Source organism: Equus quagga, chromosome 9 (assembly GCF_021613505.1).
Source record: "Equus quagga isolate Etosha38 chromosome 9, UCLA_HA_Equagga_1.0, whole genome shotgun sequence".
NCBI classification, from domain to species: domain Eukaryota; kingdom Metazoa; phylum Chordata; class Mammalia; order Perissodactyla; family Equidae; genus Equus; species Equus quagga.
The window spans coordinates 105755011-105768841 of NC_060275.1; positions in this window are offsets into that span (position 1 = coordinate 105755011).

Consider the following 13831-nt stretch of genomic DNA (forward strand, 5'->3'; position numbering starts at 1 on the left):
CTCTGTGGAGACCAAGATGCTCCCAGTAGTCACCCACTCCTCAATATCCCTTCGATTAACTTATTTCCGTCATCTCCCTCACTCCCACTCTATCTTACTAATGCTTTCTGGGATTCCCTTCCAAATAAGTCACTTACCTTCAAATCCTTGTCTCAGAGTCAGCTCTTGGGAAGTCCAACCTTAGACGTATGTGCACACATATATACATGACACACACATACATATACACACATATAATTAAAGTAACGTATTTGTCAAATGTCTTAAACTCTACAGCGTAATCGACATGGAGAATTGATAGAAATGAAGATTATCCTAATATATTAATTCTAAACATTGAACTTTTTATTTAAACACTTCAGTAAATGTGGTAATTTCTGAGATTTAAAGAAAATGTGAAATTAGTATGTTTTTGATTTTGGTTCTATCAGAAATCTGATTCTGCAGCTAAGTATTGATTTCTGTTGTGTGTTTCAGAGCCCAATGAGGTTGATTGTTGCAAGATCTTATGAGAGAATTACTATTCTGTGGAAGTCCTCCGCTCATGAACAGTTATTGTGCAGTGAAGAAGGAGTCTCAGAAACCAATGTTTTCTCAAACAAAAGTGGACAGTTCTTGATTATTTTCTAAGTCTTCCATTTGAAAAAGTTATATTTCACTTTGATAGGATGACAATAAATCACTGGAGACAGTTGAAAGTATCATAAAACTTGAAAGATAAAAGTGCTAGGGATGGTCTACAAGGTCAGATACCATGTCTTGTGAATACATATGAAAATATGTCTAGAAAAATCTTTTAGGTAAAATGTTTATTAAGTAATTATTCAACAATTCATACAAATCAAGTGGTTGATAATTATTTGAACTTTAATTTTATATAGTTTATTCACACCCTTTACCTGTATTTTTTTCCTTATGATGTGATATGTGGGAAAGTTAAACCACAGAAAGAAATGTGTCTACTTGGACATCTAACATTATGTAAGTACTTCTACTCCTTCTGTACATCCTTTAATGAGCCAATACTTTTTTCCTTTCTGTTTTCTGCTTAGGAAAATTCACCCTGAGCTAACATCTGTTGCCAATCTTCCTCCATTTTGTACGTGAGCCGCCACCACAGCATGGCTACCGAGGAGTGATGTAGGTCTGCATTCAGGAACTGAACCCAGGCCATGGAAGCAGAAAACATCAAACCGAACTACTAGGCCCCCAGGGCTGGCCCAAGCCAATACTTTTGACAGGGAAAACCATTTGTCACGTCTCTAATACCCTTGTACTAACTGCTATCTTTAATTTCCTGATATTGGACACAAACAAATTGCCAACACAAACTATTTGTTGTCACCTTTTCCTAGCTACATATCAAATACTAACTAAAGCAGAAAATGGGACACTTACCTAATCTAATTGCATATTGCCCTTGCAGGATATTTGGTCCTGTCCATAACGTCCATCAGACATTTGGTCCTCACCGAAAGGTCCTTGATATTTAATCTTGTCCAAAACATCCATGAGCATATTTTATCCATTCCAAATGGTTTGGTAGGACAAAATATCAAGGACCATTTGGCATGGATCCAATGTCTTATGGATGTTTTGGACAGGACAAAATGTCTGCTAATTGTAGATTGCTAGTTAAAATTTGTACTCAATATTTTTTTGAACTAAGTTTCTAAATTCTTTTGCTTTTTATGGTTAAATTAATTTCTAGCTTATACAGATTAACTTTTTGAAATTGTCTAGTATTTTTAGCCATGGTATTTTAAATCAGTGTGAAAAGTATTTAGCCAGGTTTTGGCAGTTTGAGTTTATTTCCAAATCACACTCAATTTCTTTAAGATAGGCTGCTGGTTTGCAATAGTAACCATGTGATAATATGCCCTGATGAGGACTTTTCTACATTTCCACTAAACAGCTGGAAAATTGCAATTAAAAATTACCTCTCTTAATACTAACATAAGAGAAAGGCAATTTATTATCCAACTCTCAATTTATTTTATCCAAATAAAAAAAGTGAATGGAGATACAGTGAGTGAAAAAAATGATGATGTAATTTTATTTTGGCTCACGAAAGAGTAATTCTGTCCCCATGGAAGAACAGAAGAGAACACTTACTCCTTTCCCATGGCCTTCTTTCTTTACACTAACAAGATAGCAGGCAACACTCACTCAATGTCAGAAGAGTTGCATTTAAGGCAGCCAATGAAATATTTAAAATGGTCCCTATATTATGAATAGCCACAAAACAAAAGGGCAGAAAGCACAGAGATGGGAAATATCAGTGGTATGTTGAAATTTGGAAGTTATAATCTCTACAAAGTATGTGGTGGAGGTTGGGGAGAGAGTGGTGGTTGTTTTAACGACAGAGATAGGAACAAATTTTGAAGTTCTGCAACTATTGTATAATTTTTTATATGATTTATCAATTCACTGTGATTGAGGTCTAGCTAGTGATGGAAATATAAAGAAGGACCTCATACAGTAGGAAATAAGGATGTTCATAATCATATCACTCAAATATAACTGAAACCAAACCAGTTCATATTTAGAAATGACTGCCTTTTCTAAGCTAGAACTAATTCTAGTTCATTTAAAGTAAATGCTTAGTTTTGAATTTCAGTACTCCAAGAGACCCTGAGAACATGTCGTGTTATTGCACTGATTATTCCTATGTGAAACACCCTGTCATGACATTGGGGTACTGCCTCAGTGGCTTCAGGCCTGTACCTATGAGATTTCCATCCCCGTTTTTGGATTGGGTTATTTTTCTCTGTCTAATCAGAAGTAAGCCTTTCTCCCAACAGTTTATGGGGTGGACAATGAAGCATTTGCTGGGAACCACCCATCAACTACCAGACTTGCATGTATTCCAGCCTTCTCACAACCGCTCTCAAGGGAAAGTGGTTGGCAGTGATAAGAATCAATCATAACTCCATTACCCATTTGCCAAAAATTAAATGAGCAGGGCTTTCTGTTATTGAGAATCAGCATTCAAGAGCAAGCTGGCACAATTTTTATAAAGTGATTTCTCACAGAACAATGAAAGCTTTTCATGTTCAATTTATCACAATAATTCAAAGTTCATATATTGGAGGAAGTTCCACATGGATCTTGCTGGGGTTTACCTGAAAATAATAACGAGCAACAGCTGTGATTTCTTAGTCCTATCTTTTTCAAAGAGACCAGGGAAAAGTCATTAAATGTGTTGCGAATGAGAAGATTTCTAGCCTATAAAAAAGGATTCAACAAGGGGTTTTCTGAAACAACTTTCACCCTTTCTTTTCTTTATATACATACCCACATTCGTTAGCATTTTAATGCTATAAATAACTTTAGATTCTTATAATTTATATCTTTAACATTATAATATTAGTATTTTCTGTAATGCAATGATATTTTGCACATAATTTATAAATTTGGCATGATATTCCATCTTACGGATGTGCAAGAATTGGTTTATTTCCCTATTGTTGGAAACATTTTATTTTTATAATTACTGTTGTGAATATTTTTATCTAAAATGTGTTCTTAGCATGAGTAACTAAAAGTGGGATTATGGGCACAGAAATGTCATGGAGTTTTATACATATTGGCCTATTTCCTTCATGAAAACTAAGCAAATGGGAGAGTTTCAGTTTCATATCACTTTCTTGTGAATAATCATCCTATGTCTTTACCTCCATGGTCTGTTCTTTCTTTCCTCACTCAGCTCTGTCTTGGATTTACTCAACCAGTGAGATGATAATAATAATAAGCGCCTATAGTGCCTGCTAGTTGTCAGACACTCTAATAAGTGGTTTACATTTATTAATCCATTTAAATCCCATTTTACAGATGAGAAAACTGAGACACAAGGAGATATCGTAAGCTTCCTAAGGTTCCCTAACCAAAAAATAGCAAAGTGTGTATACAAAAGCCAAGAAACTAGCTATAGACACTGTATGTGATGACAACACTGCATGGTCTCTGATTAAAGCTCCAACTCATGGGTAGGTTTATGTTTTGTGGGAAACCAAGAGCATTGCTGGGACCTGCAGGGGATTCACACACATATAACTTTCACAGTTCTGAAAAGAGGTTGTTGGTGTGACGCCCTGAAGGCTTCTAGTTGGCACTGTTTATAGTGAGCAGAGCAGCAAAGCGTGGAAGGAAGCCAGCTACCTGGAGGAGACACAGCTGGATCTGGGCACACTCAACCTCATTTGCTAATCCTGCTAATATGGATTACACTTGTGAACTAAACGATAAGGCAATTTCTTACTGGGAATTGCCTATTAGTCTACATATGTCTAATATTCCAAATATAGAATGCAGGTGTAGAAAACACAAAACTGTTACAGGAAAATCTCTAAAAGACTCAGGACACAGAATGTTTAACATATGTTTTCTTACAACATTTTAAGAGGTAAATGCCGCTGTATTACATATACCATTTAAGAATGCAGAAAGTGACGAATGACGTATTGAAGTACTTGGCAGTTCCTAAAATAGTATCACAGTTAGAAAAGTAATATGAATTTAACAAAATGTATGTGAATGGAATGACAAAGTTTATTTTAGACACAAAGGAGTGTTTGGATAAATTAAGAAGCATCCAAGGTTTTGAATAGTTAGACCAACTGAAAAGAGGTAGGTCCTTCTCAAAATACCGTATAGCTTTGTGTGATTACATTTTAAGTTTTAATTGGAGGCAAAGAGAGTTAAAGTGATTCTAAATTTCATATTAAAAAAAATTAGTTTATTAAGATGTCAGTTCTTCCCAACTTGATCTATAGAGCCAATGCAATTACAATTAAAATCTCAGCAAGTTATTTTGCATATATTGATAAACTGATTATAAAGTTTATACAGAGAGGCAAAAGATCCAGAACAACCAATACAATATTGAAGGAGAAAAACCAAGTCAGAAAACTGACACTACTTGACTTCAAGACTTACTCTCCAGCTCCAGTAATCAAAACAATGTAGTATCGGTAAAAGAACAGACAAATAGGTCAACGAACAAAACAGAGATCTCAGAAACGGACCTTCGACAAAGGAGCACAGGCAATACAATGGAGAAAAGAGTCTTTTCAACAAATGGTACTGGGACAACCAAACATCCACATTCAAATAAAAGGAATCTAGATACAGAACTTACACTTTTCAGAAAAATTAACTCAAAATGAATCATAGATCTAAATATTAAATGCAGAACTAGAAAACTCCTAGAAGATGATATAGGAGAAAATGTAGATGACCTTGGATTTGACAATGATTTTTTAGATACAGCACCAAAGGCAAAATTCATGAAAAAAGAAATAAGCTGAACTTAATTAAAATTAAAAACTTATTCTCTAAAAAATGTACTGTCAAAAGAGTGAGAAGATAAGTTGCACAATGGGAGGAAATATTTACCATAAACTTATTTGATAAAGTACTATTATCCAAAATATACAAAGAACTATTAAAACTCAACAATAAGAAAAAGCACAACCAAATTAAAAAATATGCCAAAGATCTTAACACTTCACCAAAGAAGATATACAGATGACAAATAAACATATAAGATGCTCCACATAATATGTCATTAGGGAATTACAAATTAAAACAACAATGAGATATCACTACACACACATTAGGGTGGCCAAAATCTGGAACACTGACAACAGGAAGTTCTGCCAAGGATGGAGCAACAAGAACTCTCACTCGTTGCTGGTGGGAAGGCAAAATGGTCCAGCCACTTTGGAAGACAGTTTAGAGGCTTCTTAAAAAACTAAACATATGTTTACCATATTATTCAGCATTCTACTTCTTGGTATTTACCCAAAGGAGTTAAAAATGTATGCCCATGCAAAAACCTACACACTGTTGTTTATAGCAGCTTTATTCATAATTGGCAAAACTTGGAAGCAACTAAAATACCGTTCAGTATGAGAATGGATGGAGAAACTGCAGTACATCCAGGCAATACTATTCAGCACTAACAAGAAATGATCAGGCCATAGAAAGACATGGAGGAACATTAAATACATATTAGTAAGTGAAAGAAGACATTCTTAAAAGGCTACATACTGTATGAGTCCAACCATACGACATTCTGGAAAAGGTAAAACCATAGAGACAGTAAAAAGATCAGTGGTTTCCAGGGGTTATGGGGCAGGGAGTGTGAATAGGCACAGCACGGAGGACTTTTGGGGCAGTGAAATTATTCTGTATGATACTGAAACTGTAGAAATACATCATTACAAATTTGTCAACACCTATAGAATGTACAACACCGATTGTGACCCTACACTAACTTTGCACGGTAATGATGTTTCAAGGTAAATACATTGACGGTAACAAATGTACCACTCTGGTCCAGGATGTTGCTAGTGGAGGAGCTGTGGGAGGGAGAGCAGCGGATATATAGGAACTGTGCATTTTCCATGTAGTTTTGCTGTGACTCTAAAACTGCTCTAAAAATAAACATTTTAAAAAATTAAGCAGAAATAGGAAATAATTTTTATAAAGTGATTTGAGATATGTGATTAACATTGATATATACTTATATGTACAGAGACAATAAGGAGTAAAAGGAGAATCCTGGCATAAGAAAAGGAAGACATATTAATGAAATATTTCATTTAAAAACAGATTGAAATGAGGCTGGCCCGGTGCTGCAGTGGTTAGGTTCTTGCACTTCACTTTGGAGGCCTGGAGTTCGCAGGTTCGGATCCTGGGTGCACACCTACACACCGCTTATCAAGCCATGCTGTGGCGGCATCCTCATACCAAATAGAGGAAGATTGGTGTGGAAGTTAGCTCAGGGACAATCTTCTTCAAGCGAAAAGAGGAAAATGTCAACAGATATTACATCAGGGACAATCTTCCACGCCAAAAAAAAAAAAAGAAGGAAGAAAAAAACCCAGATTGAAATCACCTTATATGTTGAGTATGTGATAAAGACAGATTTTGAAGCAGTAACAGTAGTAACAGATAACATTTTTTGAGTAAACATTATTTCCTCAAACTGGTTAATGATGATAAAAGTAATAATGTACTTTTCAATATTCATCAAAGTATTCACCAAAAACTATTCCAAGACAATTAGAGACCTGAATATTTTAAAACATATTAAATTGGAAATCAATAGGAACATAGGGGAACACTCATTTTGCTTGAAAATGACATCTACAAACATCAAGTATTTACTCAGTAATTTTTGAGTATTGTGCGTAAAATTTCTAAGCTATTTTTAAATCTCCATTTCCTGAACTAAATGCTTTTGGGTTTGGTTAAATTTAACATTCTCTTCTGGGATGAGCATATTTAATTCTTTTTGCTTCTAGTAGGAACTAGAAAAACCTCCTGTACCCATTATAGAAGAAGTAAAGTAGAAAATTTTAAAAAAATAAGACATACTTTCTCCCAACATCAATCTTGTCAATATATTAGCAATAAGTAACTAGTAAACAGCCTATTAAGGATCCATGAGTTACCAGTATAAGTGAAGTAATTTGAGTATTAAGAAAACAGGAAGACGAAGAAAGCTGAGAAATGTAAATGTGTTTTTATATATTTTGACCCAAATTATCATGATTTAAATAAAATTTTTTTAAGAAAAGCTTTCATTTATATTTTTCTGAGTAAAAGTTGTCTATGTGCCTTGGGACAATTTCTTGATAATAAAACCTTGAGTTTATGGTAAATCATAACTTCTTATATCTTTACTTTTCATATATGTTCATGCCCTTAAAAATACATTTAAAAAATCAAAGCAAAATATACACCTTAAGATGGGCTTCTGATTCCTGGGAATTTTTATGTAGTCAAAGAATTGATTACTACCAACTTTGGGAAATTAACAATAGACATAATAATTATAAGTAAAAATTTTGTTTGAGAATGAATGTACCAATCCAAACAAGAATTATGGAATCTCATATCAAGTTAACAATAATTATGAAATTAATGATAGCTTTCTGTGCAAACACATATGTGGAGATATATAGTCACATTATTCTTTTGAAAAAAATGCAAAACAAAATCTTGGCCTTTAATTTCTTCCCTTGCCTAACACCATACCTAGAAATAGAAGTAGCACTGAAAGTGGTATGAATTATATTGTTTTCTGTGGGCCTCTCTTTTTCCCTAAACTCTCAGAAAATAAGTGGATTTCTAACACACTGGTTGTTTAGCTTTTTGTCTGATTGTAAGAATAAACAAAGTTAAATTTATTTTTTCTCTATTTCTACTCTTCTCTTTTTTGTGTGTACCATTGCAATTTCCCCAATATTAGGAGCCTCTTATAAAACCATGCAAAAAAACCATATTCTGAAAATTTCCATTATAGCTACTTTAACGATCAATCTCTAGTTTCCAATTTCTTTCAAACTATAAATGATCTGTGATATTTTGAGATCTATAATTAGAAAAGAGAAATAGTTTAGTGTCATAATTTAGCAGAAAACACATTTTCCTTTCAAAAGCACTTAAGGGAGAATAAAACCGTTTCCCCACTTTTTAAACAACATTCATCAAATTGGAAAACAGAAAAAAAAGCAAATGGAAGGAAAAAAGTCTTTTCTTCCAGGACGTGTCTGAAATTTTGATACATATATTGAGTATTTCATCTTCCAAACACTGATCTACAGCAAGGACGCCCTTCTAAAACTCTAGCCTTTCACTTTTGACTCTTAGCTGGACGTTACACTTCGTATGTACTACTTCCTTAAATTCAGGAAGTCTGGAAAGGAACACAATACTTGCATTGTAAAATTTATTTCTCTTCTACATCACCTATGTCATCGGTTTTCAAATCCTACAGAAATGGATCAGTAGGTACTCTGAATAAATATTTCTGCAGTGGAACTCAGAAAACTGCATTTTAACAGGAACCTGAAGGGAGTGTTAATCTGATGATTCTTGCTCTAAATCTTAGAAAAATTGCCCTTACTGATGTTATTATACTTATCAACATAAATGATGGAAACTGATCTCAGATTCCAGTCTCTCTCTTTCTCCCAACAATCGGCCCTTTAACTTTACACAGTCGTTATTCATTTCTTGTTCAGATTAAGGGATTCTTCATCAGCTATAACACTCATGGTGCATTTTCCATAAATACAGTTTTGCTCATACCATTCTCTTAATAAAAACTCTTCCATTTTATTCCAGGAAATATAATAAGTAAAGAATTATTGTGAGGAGTTAGATCTTCCATGGTTTGCCTATATCCCTTTTCAAACTTTATTTCCCATTGTTTTATTTCATAAGTATATAGCTCCAGCACTGTAAATAATTTAATCAGGACTTCAGTTGTGCTGGAATATCCAAAATGGCTCATTGACGTGGCTCACACTTGATACTAGCTGATATAGGGGAGTGACAAAGGGATTGTCAAACCGAGTGTCTACATAGGGTCTCTCTATATGACTTGGACTTTTCATGGCATGGCTGCCTGTTCAATGAGGAAGGATATGGAAGCTGCCATTAAAGGTTATGCTCAGTCCTGGCAAAGTAGTTGTTGGCAAAACATTTGTAGGGCCCAGACAGATTCAAAGAGCTAGAGACGGAGAATCCATCTCTTAACAGGGAAGATGGCAAAATCATAGTGAACAAAAGTATGTGATATAAAATACACCTTTGGAAAACACAATCTTCCACAGCCTACCTTCTGCTATAATTCTATAACATTTCTCATCACTCTTATATACAATATACTCTCACCCCATCTCCCAAGACTCCTAAACTCTCACCCTATTTGCTATGATTTGAACCTTTGTGTTCCCCTTCAAATTTATTTGTTGAAACTTGATGCCCAATGTGATGGTTTTAGGTGGTGAGATCTTTGGGAGGTAATTAGGTCATGAGAGTGGAGCTCCCATGAACAGCCTTAGTGCTCTTATGAAAGAGACCCCACAGAGCTCCCCAGCCCTTTCTGCCATGTGAGGCCACAGCAGGAAGATGATTATCTATGAACCAGGAAGTTGGTCCTTAGCAGATACCAAATTTGCCAGTGCCTTGATCTTGGACTTCCCAGGCTCCAGAACTGTGAGAGAAATAAGTGTTTGTTGTTTACAAACCATTCAGTCTATGAATTTGCTATAGCAACCCTAAAGGGTTAAGATACTCTTATGACACCAACTCAAAGTCTAAAATCTTGAAATTTAAATCAGACCTTGTTGTGAGTAAGGCTTCACCCAAATATGGTTCCTTTCAATCTGAAGATTTGTGAACAAAAGAGCCAACTAATAAAGCTGACCCCACCTCCAACGTTTATGGTAGTACAGAGAAAGAATAACTTCAAGGAACATCTCCTTTAAAAAAGAGGAAGAATGGAGTAACCATGGTCATCACTGTTTCATAGAAATCTTGAAATCTAGCTCAGCATGTATTGCTAGATTCTTGATTAGGGCCTAGTCCTGCTTTGTGAGGATTTTCTTCATGGCTCTAGATTTTGTTCTTTGAGCTCTTATTCTGCACTTTGAATTACTCTTTTTTTTTCAATGAGAAATGGCCTATATTTGTAGTTAGGTAGCTTTCTCGACTTCTGCTTACTTGCAGAAGATTGTGGGTCCCAAGCTTGCTTTTGATTTTGACCACCCCTTGAAATTCCAGTCTCTGCTGATGATGCTTGTGTTAGTATGATTCTCTTAAAAACTGTGGGTTTCCTATGGATATTCTGGTAGTTGACTTTTTTAAACAAAAAGTCAAACCCCTAAAGCTTTATAACATGGGTCCTCTCTACATGGGGCTGTGAACTATGGAGCTGCAGGACAACCTCCTTAAGATTTTTAGAAACCATTTTGGAACTCCTGGGGAGTACATTATGCATGCCTTTAAGAACAGTTAGAAGTTACTTTGTCTATCAGAGAGGGAATAGGAAGCATGCATGCCCTTATTATTCTTAAAAGAAAATTTGTCTAGCAAAGTTTTACAAGGAACCAACTTATATCCTTTTGAGATCTTTGCCAAGGGTCTCACAGCTACATGTTTGATCTTGAAATTACTCTGAGGTCATGTTTTACTTGTAGACCCTGGATTTGAGTTTTTACCTGAGATAGATTTTTACCTTAAGAACATTTTTGTGGGTGTAAAGACTCTCCCAGTTCCTCTAAAGATCTTCTAAAATTTGCTAAAATATTGAAAGTTTCTATCTTTAGTTTATCTCTATCTGCATTTCTTTAAACACTGCTACAAGAAACCAGTTGGCCTGAATAATCTCTTTAGATCAATTCACAGCCTTATAAGTTAAATTTTTCTTTTTCATGTTTTTGCAGGCGCTAGTTTTGCTAAATTTTCTGTCACCACAGACATACATTATCATCTCTCTCGCCTCCCATCTCAGTGTCCTTTTGGCTTCCATTAGTCTCCCTGAGGTCATTCCTGCTTCTGCTAATTATCTGGCACCAATGTCATGGCTAAATGTTTTAGATGATTTTTATGGTACCATCACGGGAACTTCCAAGTGGCTCATTCATGTGTCTAGTGCTTAACTGAGAATTCCTTAGAGGCTATTTAACTGAAGAATCCACAGATAACCTTTCAAGTGGTACAAGCTCTCACTGTATGGCTCCTGGCTTTTGATAGGTAGGATGTAGAAACTCTAGATTAGTTAAGAACTTTGCCTGATCTGACCCTTCTACTGTATTTTATTGGTCAAAGCACTCCCTGAGCCAGCACAGATTCAAGAGAGTAAAAAGATAGATTCCAATGCTTGGTGAAGGAATACTAAGATTATGATGCCAAAGAGCATGAAGGATGGAAGTTGGAGGTGCAGTCACACTTAGAAAATACAATCTTTCCTACTCTCTGCTTAAAATGATTCTTATCTGTACACTGCATACTTATTTTCAAAATTCATTCCAAACATTAAGTATTCTTACTAAATATTTACTAATGGCATCTATTGTTTCATAAACAGTGTGAATCATTTTGAATATAGCTGTCAAACCATCTAAAAAGCTGCCAACTTCTAATAGCTGTAACAATATAGTGGCATAGATTTTTATTTAATTGTGATACATGTTATGAAGTCTGACACAGTCTAATTCTCATTTTTCTCAAAGTGTTCTTTTATTTGTTTGCTTGCTCTTGCTGTGGTTTATTACTGAAAGTTTCTAGAATCTATTATTTATCCTTGTTATTCCAGAATTTTCACAACAGTTTTAAGAAAAATCTTTATAACTTACTGTACTGGGCAATAACTGGGCACTTTTTATCTTAAAATATTGCAATTCTAGAAAATACAGTAGAACTTCAGTGATGAGTTTCTTCTCTTCATTTTTTGAGTTTTTCTCTTTCTATAATACGTTATAAAGTTGTTGAAATGTCAACATTGATTGATTATATCTATAGTTTTTATCTTTCCCAACACTTTTAATCTTTGTCATTTGATTCTATGTTCTGGGAAATTTCCTCACTACAGCTGCAAAACTTTTTTTTCGTAGTGTTCTGTCTTTGACAGTTGTATTTTTAATCTGAGTTTTTTTTTCTTATGCCTCTATTTCTATTACTTTCATTTTCATTTCCTTAATTTCTAATTTTATTATTTAATTTATTCTTTTTTGTGTCATTTTAACCTACTACTTTTTTCAGATTTTAGGTTTTTCTCAGTTATCTGTTAATTCTCAATAGTCAATAGTTGAGATTGAGAAAATCTAGATCTGCTGCCATCATGTCCATGGCTATGAACTTTGGGACAGCCTCTGGACAAGAGCGGCTTCCTCCTGGGTCACTTCAGTGAATCTAAGGGCTTTAAAGAGAAACTAAATGTGGCATTATTTTATGCCACAAGAGAAATATGTGGCGATAAATTTTAAAATGCTCTGTTCAAAAATGAATGAAGTTACAGTGGGGCGACTCTGAGTTTAGTTCTCAAAAGGACTTGTGTGTTTCTGCTGTCTGCCTTGTACACTGTGTCCAACTACCATGAAAGCATGCTCAGGCTTGCCTACCAGTGAATAAGAGATCACGTGGAGCAGAATTGAGCCCTCCTAAGGCATCCTATACTGGCTAGCCTCCTGTTAAGCTCTGGAAAGAGATCACAGATGAATGAGTGAGACTAGCTGAAATAAGAAGAACCACCCAGCTGAGTCCACCCCAAATTGACAAAGACAGAAATTTGAGCTCTATAAATGGCTATTGGTTTAAGCCAGAAAATCCTGGGGAGCTTTGTTTTCTTGGCAAGATTTAACTGAAACAGTCTTCTGTACACCATCCATACCTTTCTATATAGACTCTGTGTAATTAATTCCTCATCAGATGATATTTCAGTGTAACATGCATTCCTTCCTGATTCATGAAGATATATTGATGATTGGTAAAATTCTTAAGATATATCCCAGAAAACGCAAAGGGGCCATTGCATCCTCAACAATGTTCATCTCCTTTTACCTAGATCGATTGTTTCCTATAAAATTTTCTTATTGCTAGCATGAATTTTTGAGATACAATTTCTCTTTACTTACTTTTCTGGATGGTAAATAGGAATATTTTTACCTATTTCAGGTTTACTACTTGATATTCTCATTTTGTACATCAGAGGATTTTGAATTAATTCTCTCAAAATTGATCTGAGTCTGATCACATTTGAGTATATTGAGAGCATTGACTTTGTAGAGATGGTTTCAGGCTTGGTACCTTGGAGAATACTAGAAAAGACTACAATAATCCTCATTAGAACACACTGTCAAGAGGTGATGTCAAGAAGGTGCTGTAGGTAGACTCAACTTAACTCCTCCCACAGACACAACCAATTTACAACTATTCTGAGAACAATTACACCTGAGAGAGAACTGAAAGCTAGATAATGTGAATATCTGCAACAAGGACTGTCCTGACTAAGGTGGAGGAAGCAGAAATC